Below are 18,869 nucleotides of genomic sequence, written 5' to 3'. Positions count from 1 at the left end.
ACATCTGACACGTAACCGATGTCCTCTCCAAACAACAACACTTGCATTTCAGAACATGTCTTTCACACATGTCTACAAAATCACCTTCACCTTCAAATACAGTTTCCTTGCGACTGACAGAGACGTAGGCAAAGTTTAAAGTTGCTATTTCCATTACATCACGTTAATAACAAAAACGGTAATTTACATCTGCAACGGAACATAATTCCGTTCTGACCAGCGTGGGGCTCGAACCCATGACCCTAAGATTAAGAGGCTCATGCCCTACCGACTGAGCTAGCCGGGCTGCTTGGGTGAACACTTACCGGGCAGCACGTCACACAGTACTCGTTTGGGTTGGGTGGTGCCGTACAGAATCTCTCCATGCTGCCTAATGTTTTCCTAACGTCACACTCTTCACGTACTTCACTTTTATTTCATAATCATTTCTGAGAGGTAAAGGAATTGCATGACAACCTGCAGAGCTAGTGGCGTCAAAATTAACACTCATACTTGATGTGACTCAAAAGGCGGACGAGTTACTTTCCGACGTTGTTTTAGATGTGCAAGTGCCAGTGGAAACTCGCGGTGACGGCACTCTGCCGACCATTTCGCTGGTTAACACCGGTCTTGTAGTGTGTGTTTCAAGCTCAAGAGCATCTCCAAGCAGAAAATGGTCAACAGCAACATTCAGACAGTTTCGTACTGCTCAAATGCTACATTAAAACGGTATGTTTCTTTATCAGAACTGATAAAACACGAGTGTGACAGCATTGGAACCTGTAATCTTCAGATCCGAAGTCCGACGCCTTATTCATTAGGCCACACAGTCTCTGACGACCAAGTGCAGCTTGTATATGACTCATCTCGAAACGCTCACACCCCTGATAATTTGTGTTTTCGTTCTACACAGCCGACGCCCTTGCTCTTTCCCACCCATTCGTTACATTCAACCTCTTACGTGACCGACCAAATATAGACTGGGAAACAGGACCACACACTTTGTGCATACGGAAACGAAGGCAGGGCGTGCCTCGCCGCATTTGCCACGATGGCCATTTGCTACTCCTGCAGAAGCGGCGGCGGCGGCGACGACGACGACGACGACGACGACGACGACGACGACCGCAAGAGGCTCTGACACATGTGAGAAATACATCTATAAAATGTAATTCAGACTGCCTCGTCCCACCTTATGCTGTACCGCTTTGGCAAAGGCTTTATCTGCGCCATTCGCCTTCATCACATCTGAGAGTGATTCTTAATACGAGGCATGTCGCTAATTGTTCGTCATCAGAGATACTGTTTGCTATACGGCCACGACGCGCAACTGATTTCCAAAATTCGACTTCTTCCTTTGAGGATGGAACTCACGACCCTTGGTTTACTAGTCCAGTGCTCTACTACTGAGCTAAAGAGACGCGGTCTAGCTGTACTTTTGCGTACTTCGTCCTTACGGTCGTCTGGATCATCAGACTTCAGCTAACAACACTTCATATTACCGACTAATATTTGCAGCTATGGCGACCCATTACTGCTTGGCTACACATCTGACACGTAACCGATGTCCTCTCCAAACAACAACACTTGCATTTCAGAACATGTCTTTCACACATGTCTACAAAATCACCTTCACCTTCAAATAAAGTTTCCTTGCGACTGACAGAGACATAGGCAAAGTTTAAAGTTGCTATTTCCATTACATCACGTTAATCAGAAAAAACGGTAATTTACATCTGTAGCGGAACAAAATTCCGTTCCGCCCAGCGTGGGGCTCGCACCCACGACCTTGACATTAAGAGTCTCATCCTCTACCGACTGAGCTAGTTGGGCTGCTTCGGTGAATACTTGCCGGGCAGCACGTCACACAGTACTCGTTTGGGTTGGGTGGTCCCATACAGAATCTCTCCATGCTGACTAATGTTTTCCTAACGTCACACTCGTCACGTACTTCACTTTTATTTCATAATCATTTCTGAGAGGTAAAGGAATTGCATGACAACCTGCGTAGCTAGTGGAGTCAAAATTAACACTCATACTTGATGTGACTCAAAAGGCGAACGAGTTACTTTCCGACGTTGTTTTAGATGTGCAAGTGCCAGTGGAAACTCGCGGTGACGGCACTCTGCCGACCATTTCGCTAGTTAACACCGGTCTTGTAGTGTGTGTTTCAAGCTCAAGAGCATCTCCAAGCAGAAAATGGTCAACAGCAACATTCAGACGGTTTCGTACTGCTCAAATGCTACATTAAAACGGTATGTTTGTTTTTCAGAAGTGATAAGACACGAGTGTGACAGCATTCGAAACTGTAATCTTCAGATCCGAAGTCCGACGCCTTATCCATTAGGCCACACAGTCACTGACGACCAAGTGCAACTTGTATATGACTCATCTCGAAACGCTCACACCCCTGATAATTTGTGTTTTCGTTCTACACAGCCGCAGCCCTTGCTCTTTCCCACCCATTCGTTACATTCAACCTCTTACGTGACCGACCAAATATAGACTGGGAAACAAGACCACACACTTTGTGCATACGGAATCGAAGGCAGGGCGTGCCTCGCCGCATTTGCCACGATGGCCATTTGCTACTTCTGCAGAAGCGGCGGCGGCGACGACGACGACGACGACGACGACGACCGCGAGAAGCTCTGACATATGTGAGAAATACATCTTTAAAATGTAATTCAGACTGCCTCGTCCCACCTTATGCTGTACCGCTTTGGCAAAGGCTTTATCTGTATCTCGCAGGAAGAGGGGTGAAGAGCTATGGCAAGAAATTTGGGAGGCAGAGGAATCCGGCAGAAGAACTTTCAGCTTCCTGCCGAATGTGAGGGAAAGAATGAGCATGGGTTATTTTGAACCAACTAGGGGTTTGTTCCACTTTCTCACTGGACATGGGCCTTACCCGACGTATCTATGTCGGTTTGGGAAGAGGGCAACGCCTACGTGTGACTGTGGTGCATCGGAAGGAACTCCCGACCATGTGGTCTACGAGTGCCCCCTTTTCGATGATGTAGCAACTACACTTAGACAGCAACTACCCAACTATGACACGTATATGTTATTAAGACAAGAAGAGACCTTTCGACTGCTAAATCAGTTGGCAAATGAGGTATCACGAAAGGTCCTAACTCAATATCTGAGAGAGCTTTAAGACCTAAAAATTAACATACTAGGTCAATGCCCCAATCCCGTACCGCCTGTGCGTGGACTGGTCGACTGGTAAAGTTGGAATCCGCCACGCGCAGGATAGGGGGAGAGGGGCGACCATACCGGATTTGACAACGCACCGATTTTGACTTAGAATAGTTCATTAGGTTAGGAAATTAGAATAGGAATTAAAATAGAAACCTGCAGCGAATAAAAGTATTGGCCTGCCCTGTGCCAGGGCGCGTTCACCGGGGTTAGCTCGGTGAGCAAGGCACACAAGTAGGATTGTATCTTTATTGGCATGTTTGTAACGCTGCAGGCAGTAGAGACTAGTGTAAGTAGTAATACTAGGAGTAGCAGATTTGTTAATTAGTAGGTCTGCCCATTCAACTAACACACTGTCTGTAGATTATAATTAGAAATGTATAAGCTGTACCTAAGTAATGTATTATATCATGACCCACTAATTAATAAGGTGGTGGGTTTAATTGTATAAAATATTTTGTAAGAAATAAAGATTTTTTTTTTTTTAAAAAAAAAAAAAAAAAAAAAGGCTTTATCTGCGCCATTCGCCTTAATCACATCTGAGAGTAATTCTTAATAAAAGGCATGTCGCTAATTGTTCGTCATCACAGATACTGTTTGCTATACGGCCACGACGTGCAACTGATTTCCAAAATTCGACTTCTTCCTTTGAGGATGGAACTCACGACCCTTGGTTTACAAGTCCAGTGCTCTACCACTGAGCTAAAGGGGCGCGGCCTAGCGGTACTTTTGCGTACTTCGTCCTTACGGTCGTCTGGATCATCAGACTTCAGCTGACAACACTTCATCTTACCGACTAATATTTGCAGCTATGGCGACCCATTACTGCTTGGCTACACATCTGACACGTAACCGATGTCCTCTCCAAACAACAACACTTGCATTTCAGAACATGTCCTTCACACATGTCTACAAAATCACCTTCACCTTCAAATACAGTTTCCTTGCGACTGACAGAGACGTACGCAAATTTTAAAGTTGCTATTTCCATTACATGACGTTAATAACAAAAACGGTAATTTACATCTGCAGCGGAACAAAATTCCGTTCCGCCCAGCTTGGGGCTCGAACCCATGATCCCGAGATTAAGAGTCTCATGCTCTACCGACTGAGCTAGCCGGGCTGCTTCAGTGAATACTTCCCGGGCAGCACGTTACACAGTACTCGTTTGGGTTTGGTGGTCCCATACAGAATCTCTCCATGCTGCCTAATGTTTTCCTAACGTCACACTCGTCACGTACTTCACTTTTATTTCATAATCATTTCTGAGAGGTAAAGGAATTGCATGACAACCTGCGTAGCTAGTGGCGTCAAAATTAACACTCATACTTGATGTGACTCAAAAGGCGAACGAGTTACTTTCCGACGTTGTTTTAGATGTGCAAGTGCCAGTGGAAACTCGCGGTGACGGCACTCTGCCGTCCATTTCGCTAGTTAACACCGGTCTTGTAGTGTGTGTTTCAAGCTCAAGAGCATCACCAATCAGAAAATGGTCAACAGCAACATTCAGACGGTTTCGTACTGCTCAAATGCTACATTAAAACGGTATGTTTCTTTTTCAGAACTGATAAAACACGAGCGTGACAGCATTCGAACCTGTAATCTTCAGATCCGAAGTCCGACGCCTTATCCATTAGGCCACACAGTCACTGACGACCAAGTGCAACTTGTATATGACTCATCTCGAAACGCTCACACCCCTGATAATTTGTGTTTTCGTTCTACACAGCCGCTGCCCTTGCTCTTTCCCACCCATTCGTTACATTCAACCTCTTACGTGACCGACCAAACATAGACTGGGATACAAGACCACACACTTTGTGCATTCGGAATCGAAGGCAATGCGTGCCTCGCCGCATTTGCCACGATGGCCATTTGCTACTTCTGCAGAAGCGGCGGCGGCGACGACGACGACGACGACCACGAGAGGCTCTGACATATGTGAGAAATACATCTATAAAATGTAAAGCAGACTGCCTCGTCCCACCTTATGCTGTACCGCTTTGGCAAAGGCTTTATCTGCGCCATTCGCCTTAATCACATCTGAGAGTAATTCTTAATAAAAGGCATGTCGCTAATTGTTCGTCATCACAGATACTGTTTGCTATACGGCCACGACGTGCAACTGATTTCCAAAATTCGACTTCTTCCTTTGAGGATGGAACTCACGACCCTTGGTTTACTAGTCCAGTGCTCTACCACTGAGCTCAAGGGGCGCGGACTAGCGATACTTTTGCGTACTTCGTCCTTACGGTCGTCTGGCTCATCAGACTTCAGCTGACAACACTTCATATTACCGACTAATATTTGCAGCTATGGCGACCCATTACTGCTTGGCTACACATCTGACACGTAACCGATGTCCTCTCCAAACAACAACACTTGCATTTCAGAACATGTCTTTCACACATGTCTACGAAATCACCTTCACCTTCAAATACAGTTTCCTTGCGACTGACAGAGACGTAGGCAAAGTTTAAAGTTGCTATTTCCATTACATCACGTTAATCAGAAAAACGGTACTTTACATCTGAAGCGGAACAAAATTCCGTTCCGCCCAGCGTGGGGCTCGAACCCACGACCCTGAGATTAAGAGTCTCATGCTCTACCGACTGAGCTAGCCAGGCAGGTTCGGTGAATACTTGCCGGGCAGCACGTCACACAGTACTCGTTTGGGTTGGGTGGTCCCATACAGAATCTCTCCATGCTGCCTAATGTTTTCCTAACGTCACACTCGTCACGTACTTCACTTTTATTTCATAATCATTTCTGAGAGGTAAAGGAATTGCATGACAACCTGCAGTGCTAGTGGCGTCAAAATTAACACTCATACTTGATGTGACTCAAAAGGCGAACGAGTTACTTTCCGACGTTGTTTTAGATGTGCAAGTGCCAGTGGAAACGCGCGGCGACGGCACTCTGCCGACCATTTCGCTAGTTAACACCGGTCTTGTAGTGTGTGTTTCAAGCTGAAGAGCATCTCCAAGCAGAAAATGGTCAACAGCAACATTAAGACGGTTTCGTACTGCTCAAATGCTACATTAAAACGGTATGTTTCTTTTTCAGAACTGATAAAACACGAGCGTGACAGCATTCGAACCTGTAATCTTCAGATCCGAAGTCCGACGCCTTATCCATTATGCCACACAGTCACTGACGACCAAGTGCAACTTGTATATGACTCATCTCGAAACGCTCACACCCCTGATAATTTGTGTTTTCGTTCTACACAGCCGCTGCCCTTGCTCTTTCCCACCCATTAGTTACATTGAACCTCTTACGTGACCGACCAAATATAGACTGGGAATCAAGACCACACACTTTGTGCATACGGAATCGAAGGCAGGGAGTGCCTCGCCGCATTTGCCACGCTGGCCATTTGCTACTTCTGCAGAAGCGGCGGCGGCGACGACGACAACGACGACGACGACGACGACGACGACGACGACGACTACGAGAGGCTCTGACATATGTGAGAAATACATCTATAAAATGTAATTCAGACTGCCTCGTCCCACCTTATGCTGTACCGCTTTGGCAAAGGCTTTATCTGCGCCATTCGCCTTAATCACATCTGGGAGTAATTCTTAATAAATGGAATGTCGCTAATTGCTCGTCATCACAGATACTGTTTGCTATACGGCCACGACGCGCAACTGATTTCCAAAATTCGACCTTTTCCTTTGAGGATAGAACTCACGACCCTTGGTTTACTAGTCCAGTGCTCTTTCACTAAGCTCAAGGGGCGCGGCCTAGCGGTACTTTTGCGTACTTCGTCCTTACGGTCGTCTGGATCATCAGACTTCAGCTGACAACACTTCATATTACCGACTAATATTTGCAGCTATGGCGACCCATTACTGCTTGGCTACACATCTGACACGTAACCGATGTCCTCTCCAAACAACAACACTTGCATTTCAGAACATGTCTTTCACACATGTCTACAAAATCACCTTCACCTTCAAATACAGTTTCCTTGCGACTGACAGAGACGTAGGCAAAGTTTAAAGTTGCTATGTCCATTACATCACGTTAATCAGAAAAACGGTAATTTACATCTGCAGCGGAACAAAATTCCGTTCCGCCCAACGTGGGGCTCGAACCCACGACCCTGAGATTAAGACTCTCATGCTCTACTGACTGAGCTAGCCGGGCTGCTTCGGTGAATGCTTGCCAGGCAGCACGTCACACAGTACTCGTTTGGGTTGGGTGGTCCCATACAGAATCTCTCCATGCTGCCTAATGTTTTCCTAATGTCACACTCGTCACGTACTTCACTTTTATTTCATAATCATTTCTGAGAGGTAAAGGAATTGCATGACAACCTTCAGAGCTAGTGGCGTCAAAATTAACACTCATACTTGATGTGACTCAAAAGGCGAACGAGTTACTTCCGACGTTGTTTTAGATGTGCAAGTGCCAGTGGAAACTCGCGGTGACGGCACTCTGCCGACCATTTCGCTAGTTAACACCGGTCTTGTAGTGTGTGTTTCAAGCTCAAGAGCATCTCCAAGCAGAAAATGGTCAACAGCAACATTCAGACGGTTTCGTACTGCACAAATGCTACATTAAAACGGTATGTTTCTTTTTCAGAACTGATAAAACACGAGCGTGACAGCATTCGAACCTGTAATCTTCAGATCCGAAGTCCGACGCCTTATCCATTAGGCCACACAGTCACTGACGACCAAGTGCAACTTGTATATGACTCATCTCGAAACGCTCACACCCCTGATAATTTGTGTTTTCGTTCTACACAGCCGCTGCCCTTGCTCTTTCCCACCCATTCGTTACATTCAACCTCTTACGTGACCGCCCAAATATAGACTGGGAAACAAGACCACACACTTTGTGCATACGGAATCGAAGGCAGGGCGTGCCTCGCCGCATTTGCCACGATGGCCATTTGCTACTTCTGCAGAAGCGGCGGCGGCGGCGACGACGACGACGACGACGACGACGACGACGACGACCGCGAGAGGCTCTGACATATGTGAGAAATACATCTATAAAATGTAATTCAGACTGCCTCGTCCCACCTTATGCTGTACCGCTTTGGCAAAGGCTTTATCTGCGCCATTCGCCTTAATCACATCTGAGAGTAATTCTTAATAAAAGGCATGTCGCTAATTGCTCGTCATCACAGATACTGTTTGCTATACGGCCACGACGCGCAACTGATTTCCAAAATTCGACCTTTTCCTTTGAGGATGGAACTCACGACCCTTGGTTTACTAGTCCAGTGCTCTTTCACTGAGCTCAAGGGGCGCGGCCTAGCGGTACTTTTGCGTACTTCGTCCTTACGGTCGTCTGGATCATCAGACTTCAGCTGACAACACTTCATATTACCGACTAATATTTGCAGCTATGGCGACCTATTACTGCTTGGCTACACATCTGACACGTAACAGATGTCCTCTCCAAACAACAACACTTGCATTTCAGAACATGTCTTTCACACATGTCTACAAAATCACCTTCACCTTCAAATACAGTTTCCTTGCGACTGACAGAGACGTAGGCAAAGTTTAAAGTTGCTATGTCCATTACATCACGTTAATCAGAAAAACGGTAATTTACATCTGCAGCGGAACAAAATTCCGTTCCGCCCAACGTGGGGCTCGAACCCACGACCCTGAGATTAAGACTCTCATGCTCTACTGACTGAGCTAGCCGGGCTGCTTCGGTGAATGCTTGCCAGGCAGCACGTCACACAGTACTCGTTTGGGTTGGGTGGTCCCATACAGAATCTCTCCATGCTGCCTAATGTTTTCCTAATGTCACACTCGTCACGTACTTCACTTTTATTTCATAATCATTTCTGAGAGGTAAAGGAATTGCATGACAACCTTCAGAGCTAGTGGCGTCAAAATTAACACTCATACTTGATGTGACTCAAAAGGCGAACGAGTTACTTTCCGACGTTGTTTTAGATGTGCAAGTGCCAGTGGAAACTCGCGGTGACGGCACTCTGCCGACCATTTCGCTAGTTAACACCGGTCTTGTAGTGTGTGTTTCAAGCTCAAGAGCATCTCCAAGCAGAAAATGGTCAACAGCAACATTCAGACGGTTTCGTACTGCTCAAATGCTACATTAAAACGGTATGTTTCTTTTTCAGAACTGATAAAACACGAGCGTGACAGCATTCGAACCTGTAATCTTCAGATCCGAAGTCCGACGCCTTATCCATTAGGCCACACAGTCACTGACGACCAAGTGCAACTTGTATATGACTCATCTCGAAACGCTCACACCCCTGATAATTTGTGTTTTCGTTCTACACAGCCGCTGCCCTTGCTCTTTCCCACCCATTCGTTACATTCAACCTCTTACGTGACCGACCAAATATAGACTGGGAAACAAGACCACACACTTTGTGCATACGGAATCGAAGGCAGGGCGTGCCTCGCCGCATTTGCCACGATGGCCATTTGCTACTTCTGCAGAAGCGGTGGCGGCGACGACGACGACGACCGCGTGAGGCTCTGACATATGTGAGAAATACATCTATAAAATGTAATTCAGACTGCCTCGTCCCACCTTATGCTGTACCGCTTTGGCAAAGGCTTTATCTGCGCCATTCGCCTTAATCACATCTGAGAGTAATTCTTAATAAATAGCATGTCGCTAATTGTTCGTCATCACAGATACTGTTTGCTATACGGCCGCGACGCGCAACTGATTTCCAAAATTCGACTTCTTCCTTTGAGGATGGAACTCACTACCCTTGGTTTATTAGTCCAGTGCTCTACCACTGAGCTAAAGAGGCGCGAAATAGCGGTACTTCTGCGTACTTCGTCCTTACGGTCGTCTGGATCATCAGACTTCAGCTGACAACACTTCATATTACCGACTAATATTTGCAGCTATGGCGACCCATTACTGCTTGGCTACACATCTGACACGTAACCGATGTCCTCTCCAAACAACAACACTTGCATTTCAGAACATGTCTTTCACACATGTCTACAAAATCACCTTCACCTTCAAATACAGTTTCCTTGCGACTGACAGAGACGTAGGCAAAGTTTAAAGTTGCTATTTCCATTACATCACGTTAATCAGAAAAACGGTAATTTACATCTGCAGCGGAACAAAATTCCGTTCCACACAGCGTGGGGCACGAACCCACGACCCTGAGATTAAGAGTCTCATGCTCTACCGACGGAGCTAGCCGGGCTGCTTCGGTGGGTACTTGCCGGGCAGCACGTCAAATAGTACTCGTTTGGGTTGGGTGGTCCCATACAGAATCTCTCCATGCTGCCTAATGTTTTCCTAACGTCACACTCGTCACGTACTTCACTTTTTTTTCATAATCATTTCTGGGAGGTAAAGGAATTGCATGACAACCTGCAGAGCTAGTGGCGTCAAAATTAACACTCATACTTGATGTGACTCAAAAGGCGAACGAGTTACTTTCCGACGTTGTTTTAGATGTGCAAGTGCCAGTGGAAACTCGCGGTGACGGGACTCTGCCGACCATTTCGCTAGTTAACACCGGTCTTGTAGTATGTGTTTCAAGCTCAAGAGCATCTCCAAGCAGAAAATGGTCAACAGCAACATTCAGACGGTTTCGTACTGCTCAAATGCTACATTAAAACGGTACGTTTCTTTTTCAGAACTGATAAAACACGAGCGTGACAGCATTCGAACCTGTAGTCTTCAGATCCGAAGTCCGACGCCTTATCCATTAGGCCACACAGTCACTGACGACCGAGTGCAACTTGTATATGACTCATCTCGAAACGCTCACACCCCTGATAATTTGTGTTTTCGTTCTACACAGCCGCTGCCCTTGCTCTTCCCCACCCATTCGTTACTTTCAACCTCTTACGTGATGACCAAATATAGACTGGGAAACAAGACCACACACTTTGTGCATACGGAATCGAAGGCAGGGCGTGCCTCGCCGCATTTGCCACGATGGCCATTTGCTACTTCTGCAGAAGCGGCGGCGACGACGACGACGACGACGACGACGACGACCGCGAGAGGCTCTGACATATGTGAGAAATACATCTATAAAATGTAATTCAGACTGCCTCGTCCCACCTTATGCTGTACCGCTTTGGCAAAGGCTTTATCTGCGCCATTCGCCTTAATCACATCTGAGAGTAATTCTTAATAAAAGGCATGTCGCTAATTGTTCGTCATCACAGATACTGTTTGCTATACGGCCACGACGCGCAACAGATTTCCAAAATTCGACTTCTTCCTTTGAGGATGGAACTCGCGAACCCTGTTATACTAGTCCAGTGCTCTACTACTGAGCTAAAGAGGCGCGGCCTAGCGGTACTTCTGCGTACTTCGTCCTTACGGTCGTCTGGATCATCAGACTTCAGCTGACAACACTTCATATTACCGACTAATATTTGCATCTATGGCGACCCATTACTGCTTGGCTACACATCTGACACGTAACCGATGTCCTCTCCAAACAACAACACTTGCATTTCAGAACATGTCTTTCACACATGTCTACAAAATCACCTTCACCTTCAAATACAGTTTCCTTGCGACTGACAGAGACCTAGGCAAAGTTTAAAGTTGCTATTTCCATTACATCACGTTAATCAGAAAAACGGTAATTTACATCTGCAGCGGAACAAAATTCCGTTCCGCCCAGCGTGGGGCTCGAACCCACGACCCTGAGATTAAGAGTCTCATGCTCTACCGACTGAGCTAGCCGGGCAGCTTCGGTGAATACTTGCCGGCCAGCACGTCACACAGTACTCGTTTGGGTTGGGTGGTCCCATACAGAATCTCTCCATGCTGCCTAATGTTTTCCTAACGTCACACTCTTCACGTACTTCACTTTTATTTCATAATCATTTCTGAGAGGTAAAGGAATTGCATGACAACCTGCAGAGCTAGTGGCGTCAAAATTAACACTCATACTTGATGTGACTCAAAAGGCGAACGAGTTATTTTCCGACGTTGTTTTAGATGTGCAAGTGCCAGTGGAAACTCGCGGTGACGGCACTCTGCCGACCATTTCGCTAGTTAACACCGGTCTTGTAGTGTGTGTTTCAAGCTCAAGAGCATCTCCAAGCAGAAAATGGTCAACAGCAACATTCAGACGGTTTCGTACTGCTCAAATGCTACATTAAAACGGTATGTTTCTTTTTCAGAACTGATAAAACGCGAGCGTGACAGCATTCGAACATGTAATCTTCAGATCCGAAGTCCGACGCCTTATCCATTAGGCCACACAGTCACTGATGAACGAGTGCAACTTGTATATGACTCATCTCGAAACGCTCACACCCGTGATAATTTGTGTTTTCGTTCTACACAGCCGCTGCCCTTGCTCTTTCCCACCCATTCGTTACATCCAACCTCTTACGTGACCGACCAAATATAGACTGGGAAACAAGACCACACACTTTGTGCATACGGAATCGAAGGCAGGGCGTGCCTCGCCGCATTTGCCACGATGGCCATTTGCTACTTCTGCAGAAGCGGCGGCGGCGACGACGACGACGACGACGACGACAACGACCGCGAGAGGCTCTGACATATGTGAGAAATACATCTATAAAATGTAATTCAGACTGCCTCGTCCCACCTTATGCTGTACCGCTTTGGCAAAGGCTTTATCTGCGCCATTCGCCTTAATCACATCTGAGAGTAATTCTTAATAAAAGGCATGTCGCTAATTGTTCGTCATCACAGATACTGTATGCTATACGGCCACGACGCGCAACTGATTTCCAAAATTCGACTTCTTCCTTTGAGGATGGAACTCACGAACCCTGGTATACTAGTCCAGTGCTCTACCACTGAGCTATAGAGGCGCGGCCTAGCGGCACTTCTGTGTACTTCGTCCTTACGGTCGTCTGGATCATCAGACTTCAGCTGACAACACTTCATATTACCGACTAATATTTGCATCTATGGCGACCCATTACTGCTTGGCTACACATCTGACACGGAACCGATGTCCTCTCCAAACAACAACACTTGCATTTCAGAACATGTCTTTCACACATGTCTACAAAATCACCTTCACCTTCAAATACAGTTTCCTTGCGACTGACAGAGACGTAGGCAAAGATTAAAGTTGCTATTTCCATTACATCACGTTAATCAGAAAAACGGTAATTTACATCTGCAGCGGAACAAAATTCCGTTCCGCCCAGCGTGGGGCACGAACCCACGACCCGGAGATTAAGAGTCTCATGCTCTACCGACGGAGATAGCGGGGCTGCTTCGGTGAATACTTGCCGGGCAGCACGTCACATAGTACTCGTTTGGGTTGGGTGGTCCCATACAGAATCTCTCCATGCTGCCTAATGTTTTCCTAACGTCACACTCGTCACGTACTTCACTTTTATTTCATAATCATTTCTGAGAGGTAAAGGAATTGCATGACAACCTGCAGATCTAGTGGCGTCAAAATTAACACTCATACTTGATGTGACTCAAAAGGCCAACGAGTTACTTTCCGACGTTGTTTTAGATGTGCAAGTGCCAGTGGAAACTCGCGGTGACGGCACTCTGCCGACCATTTCGCTAGTTAACACCAGTCTTGTTGTGTGTGTTTCAAGCTCAAGAGCATCTCCAAGCAGACAATGGTCAACAGCAACATTCAGACGGTTTCGTACTGCTCAAATGCTACATTAAAACGGTATGTTTCTTTTTCAGAACTGATAAAACGCGAGTGTGACAGCATTCGAACCTGTAATCTTCAGATCCGAAGTCCGACGCCTTGTCCATTCGGCCACACAGTCACTGACAACCAATTGCAACTTGTATATGACTCATCTCGAAACGCTCACACCCCTGATAATTTGTGTTTTCGTTCTACACAGCCGCTGCCCTTGCTCTTTCCCACCCATTCGTTACATTCAACCTCTTACGTGACCGACCAAATATAGACTGGGAAACAAGACCACACACTTTGTGCATACGGAATCGAAGGCAGGGCGTGCCTCGCCGCATTTGCCCCGATGGCCATTTGCTACTTCTGCAGAAGCGGCGGCGGCGACGACGACGACGACGACGACGACAACGACCGCGAGAGGCTCTGACATATGTGAGAAATACATCTATAAAATGTAATTCAGACTGCCTCGTCCAACCTTATGCTGTACCGCTTTGGCAAAGGCTTTATCTGCGCCATTCGCCTTAATCACATCTGAGAGTAATTCTTAATAAAAGGCATGTCGCTAATTGTTCGTCATGACAGATACTGTTTGCTATACGGCCACGACGCGCAACTGATTTCCAAAATTCGACTTCTTCCTTTGAGGATGGAACTCACGACCCTTGGTTTACTAGTCCAGTGCTCTACCATTGAGCTAAAGGGGCGCGGCCTAGCGGTATTTTTGCGTACTTCGTCCTTACGGTCGTCTGGATCATCAGACTTCAGCTGACAACACTTCATATTACTGACTAATATTTGCAGCTATGGCGACCCATTACTGCTTGGCTACACATCTGACACGTAACCGATGTCCTCTCCAAACAACAACACTTGCATTTCAGAACATGTCTTTCACACATGTCTACAAAATCACCTTCACCTTCAAATACAGTTTCCTTGCGACTGACAGAGACGTAGGCAAAGTTTAAAGTTGCTATTTCCATTACATCACGTTAATCAGAAAAACGGTAATTTACATCTGCAGCGGAACAAAATTCCGTTCCGCAAAGCGTGGGGCTCGAACCCACGACCCTGAGATTAAGAGTCTCATGCTCTACCGACTGAGCTAGCCGGGCAGCTTCGGTGAATACTTGCCGGCCAGCACGTCACACAGTACTCGTTTGGGTTGGGTGGTCCCATACAGAATCTCTCCATGCTGCCTAATGTTTTCCTAACGTCACACTCGTCACGTACTTCACTTTTATTTCATAATCATTTCTGAGAGGTAAAGGAATTGCATGACAACCGGCAGAGCTAGTGGCGGCAAAATTAACACTCATACTTGATGTGACTCAAAAGGCGAACGAGTTACTTTCCGACGTTGTTTTAGATGTGCAAGTGCCAGTGGAAACTCGCGGTGACGGCACTCTGCCGACCATTTCGCTAGTTAACACCGGTCTTGTAGTGTGTGTTTCAAGCTCAAGAGCATCTCCAAGCAGAAAATGGTCAACAGCAACATTCAGACGGTTTCGTACTGCTCAAATGCTACACTAAAACGGTATGTTTCTTTTTCAGAACTGATAAAACGCGAGCGTGACAGCATTCGAACATGTAGTCTTCAGATCCGAAGTCCGACGCCTTATCCATTAGGCCACACAGTCACTGATGAACAAGTGCAACTTGTATATGACTCATCTCGAAACGCTCACACCCGTGATAATTTGTGTTTTCGTTCTACACAGCCGCTGCTCTTGCTCTTTCCCACCCATTCGTTACATTCAACCTCTTACGTGACCGACCAAATATAGACTGGGAAACAAGACCACACACTTTGTGCATACGGAATCGAAGGCAGGGCGTGCCTCGCCGCATTTGCCACGATGGCCATTTGCTACTTCTGCAGAAGCGGCGGCGGCGACGACGACGACGACGACGACGACCGCGAGAGGCTCTGACATATGTGAGAAATACATCTATAAAATGTAATTCAGACTGCCTCGTCCCACCTTATGCTGTACCGCTTTGGCAAAGGCTTTATGTGCACCATTCGCCTTAATCAGATCAGAGAGCAATTCTTAATAAAAGGCATGTCGCTAATTGTTCGTCATCACAGATACAGTTTGCTATACGGCCACGACGCGCAACAGATTTCCAAAATTCGACTTCTTCCTTTGAGGATGGAACTCACGAACCCTGTTATACTAGTCCAGTGCTCTACTACTGAGCTAAAGAGGCGCGGCCTAGCGGTACTTCTGCGTACTTCGTCCTTACGGTCGTCTGGATCATCAGACTTCAGCTGACAACACTTCATATTACCGACTAATATTTGCATCTATGGCGACCCATTACTGCTTGGCTACACATCTGACACGTAACCGATGTCCTCTCCAAACAACAACACTTGCATTTCAGAACATGTCTTTCACACATGTCTACAAAATCACCTTCACCTTCAAATACAGTTTCCTTGCGACTGACAGAGACCTAGGCAAAGTTTAAAGTTGCTATTTCCATTACATCACGTTAATCAGAAAAACGGTAATTTACATCTGCAGCGGAACAAAATTCCGTTCCGCCCAGCGTGGGGCTCGAACCCACGACCCTGAGATTAAGAGTCTCATGCTCTACCGACTGAGCTAGCCGGGCAGCTTCGGTGAATACTTGCCGGCCAGCACGTCACACAGTACTCGTTTGGGTTGGGTGGTCCCATACAGAATCTCTCCATGCTGCCTAATGTTTTCCTAACGTCACACTCTTCACGTACTTCACTTTTATTTCATAATCATTTCTGAGAGGTAAAGGAATTGCATGACAACCTGCAGAGCTAGTGGCGTCAAAATTAACACTCATACTTGATGTGACTCAAAAGGCGAACGAGTTATTTTCCGACGTTGTTTTAGATGTGCAAGTGCCAGTGGAAACTCGCGGTGACGGCACTCTGCCGACCATTTCGCTAGTTAACACCGGTCTTGTAGTGTGTGTTTCAAGCTCAAGAGCATATCCAAGCAGAAAATGGTCAACAGCAACATTCAGACGGTTTCGTACTGCTCAAATGCTACATTAAAACGGTATGTTTCTTTTTCAGAACTGATAAAACGCGAGCGTGACAGCATTCGAACATGTAATCTTCAGATCCGAAGTCCGACGCCTTATCCATTAGGCCACACAGTCACTGATGAACGAGTGCAACTTGTATATGACTCATCTCGAAACGCTCACACCCGTGATAATTTGTGTTTTCGTTCTACACAGCCGCTGCCCTTGCTCTTTCCCACCCATTCGTTACATCCAACCTCTTACGTGACCGACCAAATATAGACTGGGAAACAAGACCACACACTTTGTGCATACGGAATCGAAGGCAGGGCGTGCCTCGCCGCATTTGCCACGATGGCCATTTGCTACTTCTGCAGAAGCGGCGGCGGCGACGACGACGACGACGACGACAACGACCGCGAGAGGCTCTGACATATGTGAGAAATACATCTATAAAATGTAATTCAGACTGCCTCGTCCCACCTTATGCTGTACCGCTTTGGCAAAGGCTTTATCTGCGCCATTCGCCTTAATCACATCTGAGAGTAATTCTTAATAAAAGGCATGTCGCTAATTGTTCGTCATCACAGATACTGTATGCTATACGGCCACGACGCGCAACTGATTTCCAAAATTCGACTTCTTCCTTTGAGGATGGAACTCACGAACCCTGGTATACTAGTCCAGTGCTCTACCACTGAGCTATAGAGGCGCGGCCTAGCGGCACTTCTGTGTACTTCGTCCTTACGGTCGTCTGGATCATCAGACTTCAGCTGACAACACTTCATATTACCGACTAATATTTGCATCTATGGCGACCCATTACTGCTTGGCTACACATCTGACACGTAACCGATGTCCTCTCCAAACAACAACACTTGCATTTCAGAACATGTCTTTCACACATGTCTACAAAATCACCTTCACCTTCAAATACAGTTTCCTTGCGACTGACAGAGACGTAGGCAAAGATTAAAGTTGCTATTTCCATTACATCACGTTAATCAGAAAAACGGTAATTTACATCTGCAGCGGAACAAAATTCCGTTCCGCCCAGCGTGGGGCACGAACCCACGACCCGGAGATTAAGAGTCTCATGCTCTACCGACGGAGATAGCGGGGCTGCTTCGGTGAATACTTGCCGGGCAGCACGTCACATAGTACTCGTTTGGGTTGGGTGGTCCCATACAGAATCTCTCCATGCTGCCTAATGTTTTCCTAACGTCACACTCGTCACGTACTTCACTTTTATTTCATAATCATTTCTGAGAGGTAAAGGAATTGCATGACAACCTGCAGATCTAGTGGCGTCAAAATTAACACTCATACTTGATGTGACTCAAAAGGCCAACGAGTTACTTTCCGACGTTGTTTTAGATGTGCAAGTGCCAGTGGAAACTCGCGGTGACGGCACTCTGCCGACCATTTCGCTAGTTAACACCAGTCTTGTTGTGTGTGTTTCAAGCTCAAGAGCATCTCCAAGCAGACAATGGTCAACAGCAACATTCAGACGGTTTCGTACTGCTCAAATGCTACATTAAAACGGTATGTTTCTTTTTCAGAACTGATAAAACGCGAGTGTGACAGCATTCGAACCTGTAATCTTCAGATCCGAAGTCCGACGCCTTGTCCATTCGGCCACACAGTCACTGACAACCAATTGCAACTTGTATATGACTCATCTCGAAACGCTCACACCCCTGATAATTTGTGTTTTCGTTCTACACAGCCGCTGCCCTTGCTCTTTCCCACCCATTCGTTACATTCAACCTCTTACGTGACCGACCAAATATAGACTGGGAAACAAGACCACACACTTTGTGCATACGGAATCGAAGGCAGGGCGTGCCTCGCCGCATTTGCCACGATGGCCATTTGCTACTTCTGCAGAAGCGGCGTCGGCGACGACGACGACGACGACGACGACAACGACCGCGAGAGGCTCTGACATATGTGAGAAATACATCTATAAAATGTAATTCAGACTGCCTCGTCCAACCTTATGCTGTACCGCTTTGGCAAAGGCTTTATCTGCGCCATTCGCCTTAATCACATCTGAGAGTAA

General features: G+C 46.5%; 9 non-coding genes across 9 annotated transcripts; all 9 read right to left on the bottom strand.

The window, feature by feature from the left end:
• Positions 1-213: 213 nt before the first annotated feature.
• Trnak-cuu (transfer RNA lysine (anticodon CUU)) lies at positions 214-286 on the bottom strand. The gene has a single exon. It is a non-coding gene; the product is annotated as a tRNA-Lys (tRNA).
• Positions 287-4,227: 3,941 nt separating this feature from the next.
• On the bottom strand, positions 4,228-4,300 carry Trnak-cuu (transfer RNA lysine (anticodon CUU)). Its single transcript has one exon. It is a non-coding gene; the product is annotated as a tRNA-Lys (tRNA).
• A 1,431-nt stretch (positions 4,301-5,731) lies between these two features.
• On the bottom strand, positions 5,732-5,804 carry Trnak-cuu (transfer RNA lysine (anticodon CUU)). Its single transcript has one exon. It is a non-coding gene; the product is annotated as a tRNA-Lys (tRNA).
• A 1,458-nt stretch (positions 5,805-7,262) lies between these two features.
• On the bottom strand, positions 7,263-7,335 carry Trnak-cuu (transfer RNA lysine (anticodon CUU)). The gene has a single exon. It is a non-coding gene; the product is annotated as a tRNA-Lys (tRNA).
• Positions 7,336-8,786: 1,451 nt separating this feature from the next.
• Positions 8,787-8,859, bottom strand: Trnak-cuu (transfer RNA lysine (anticodon CUU)). Its single transcript has one exon. It is a non-coding gene; the product is annotated as a tRNA-Lys (tRNA).
• A 1,428-nt stretch (positions 8,860-10,287) lies between these two features.
• On the bottom strand, positions 10,288-10,360 carry Trnak-cuu (transfer RNA lysine (anticodon CUU)). The gene has a single exon. It is a non-coding gene; the product is annotated as a tRNA-Lys (tRNA).
• Positions 10,361-11,799: 1,439 nt separating this feature from the next.
• Positions 11,800-11,872, bottom strand: Trnak-cuu (transfer RNA lysine (anticodon CUU)). The gene has a single exon. It is a non-coding gene; the product is annotated as a tRNA-Lys (tRNA).
• A 2,959-nt stretch (positions 11,873-14,831) lies between these two features.
• Trnak-cuu (transfer RNA lysine (anticodon CUU)) lies at positions 14,832-14,904 on the bottom strand. Its single transcript has one exon. It is a non-coding gene; the product is annotated as a tRNA-Lys (tRNA).
• Positions 14,905-16,341: 1,437 nt separating this feature from the next.
• Positions 16,342-16,414, bottom strand: Trnak-cuu (transfer RNA lysine (anticodon CUU)). Its single transcript has one exon. It is a non-coding gene; the product is annotated as a tRNA-Lys (tRNA).
• Between the last annotated feature and the right edge of the window lie 2,455 nt (positions 16,415-18,869).

Source organism: Schistocerca gregaria, unplaced genomic scaffold (genome assembly GCF_023897955.1).
Source record: "Schistocerca gregaria isolate iqSchGreg1 unplaced genomic scaffold, iqSchGreg1.2 ptg000066l, whole genome shotgun sequence".
NCBI classification, from domain to species: domain Eukaryota; kingdom Metazoa; phylum Arthropoda; class Insecta; order Orthoptera; family Acrididae; genus Schistocerca; species Schistocerca gregaria.
This window is presented reverse-complemented; position numbering and strand designations above follow the sequence as displayed.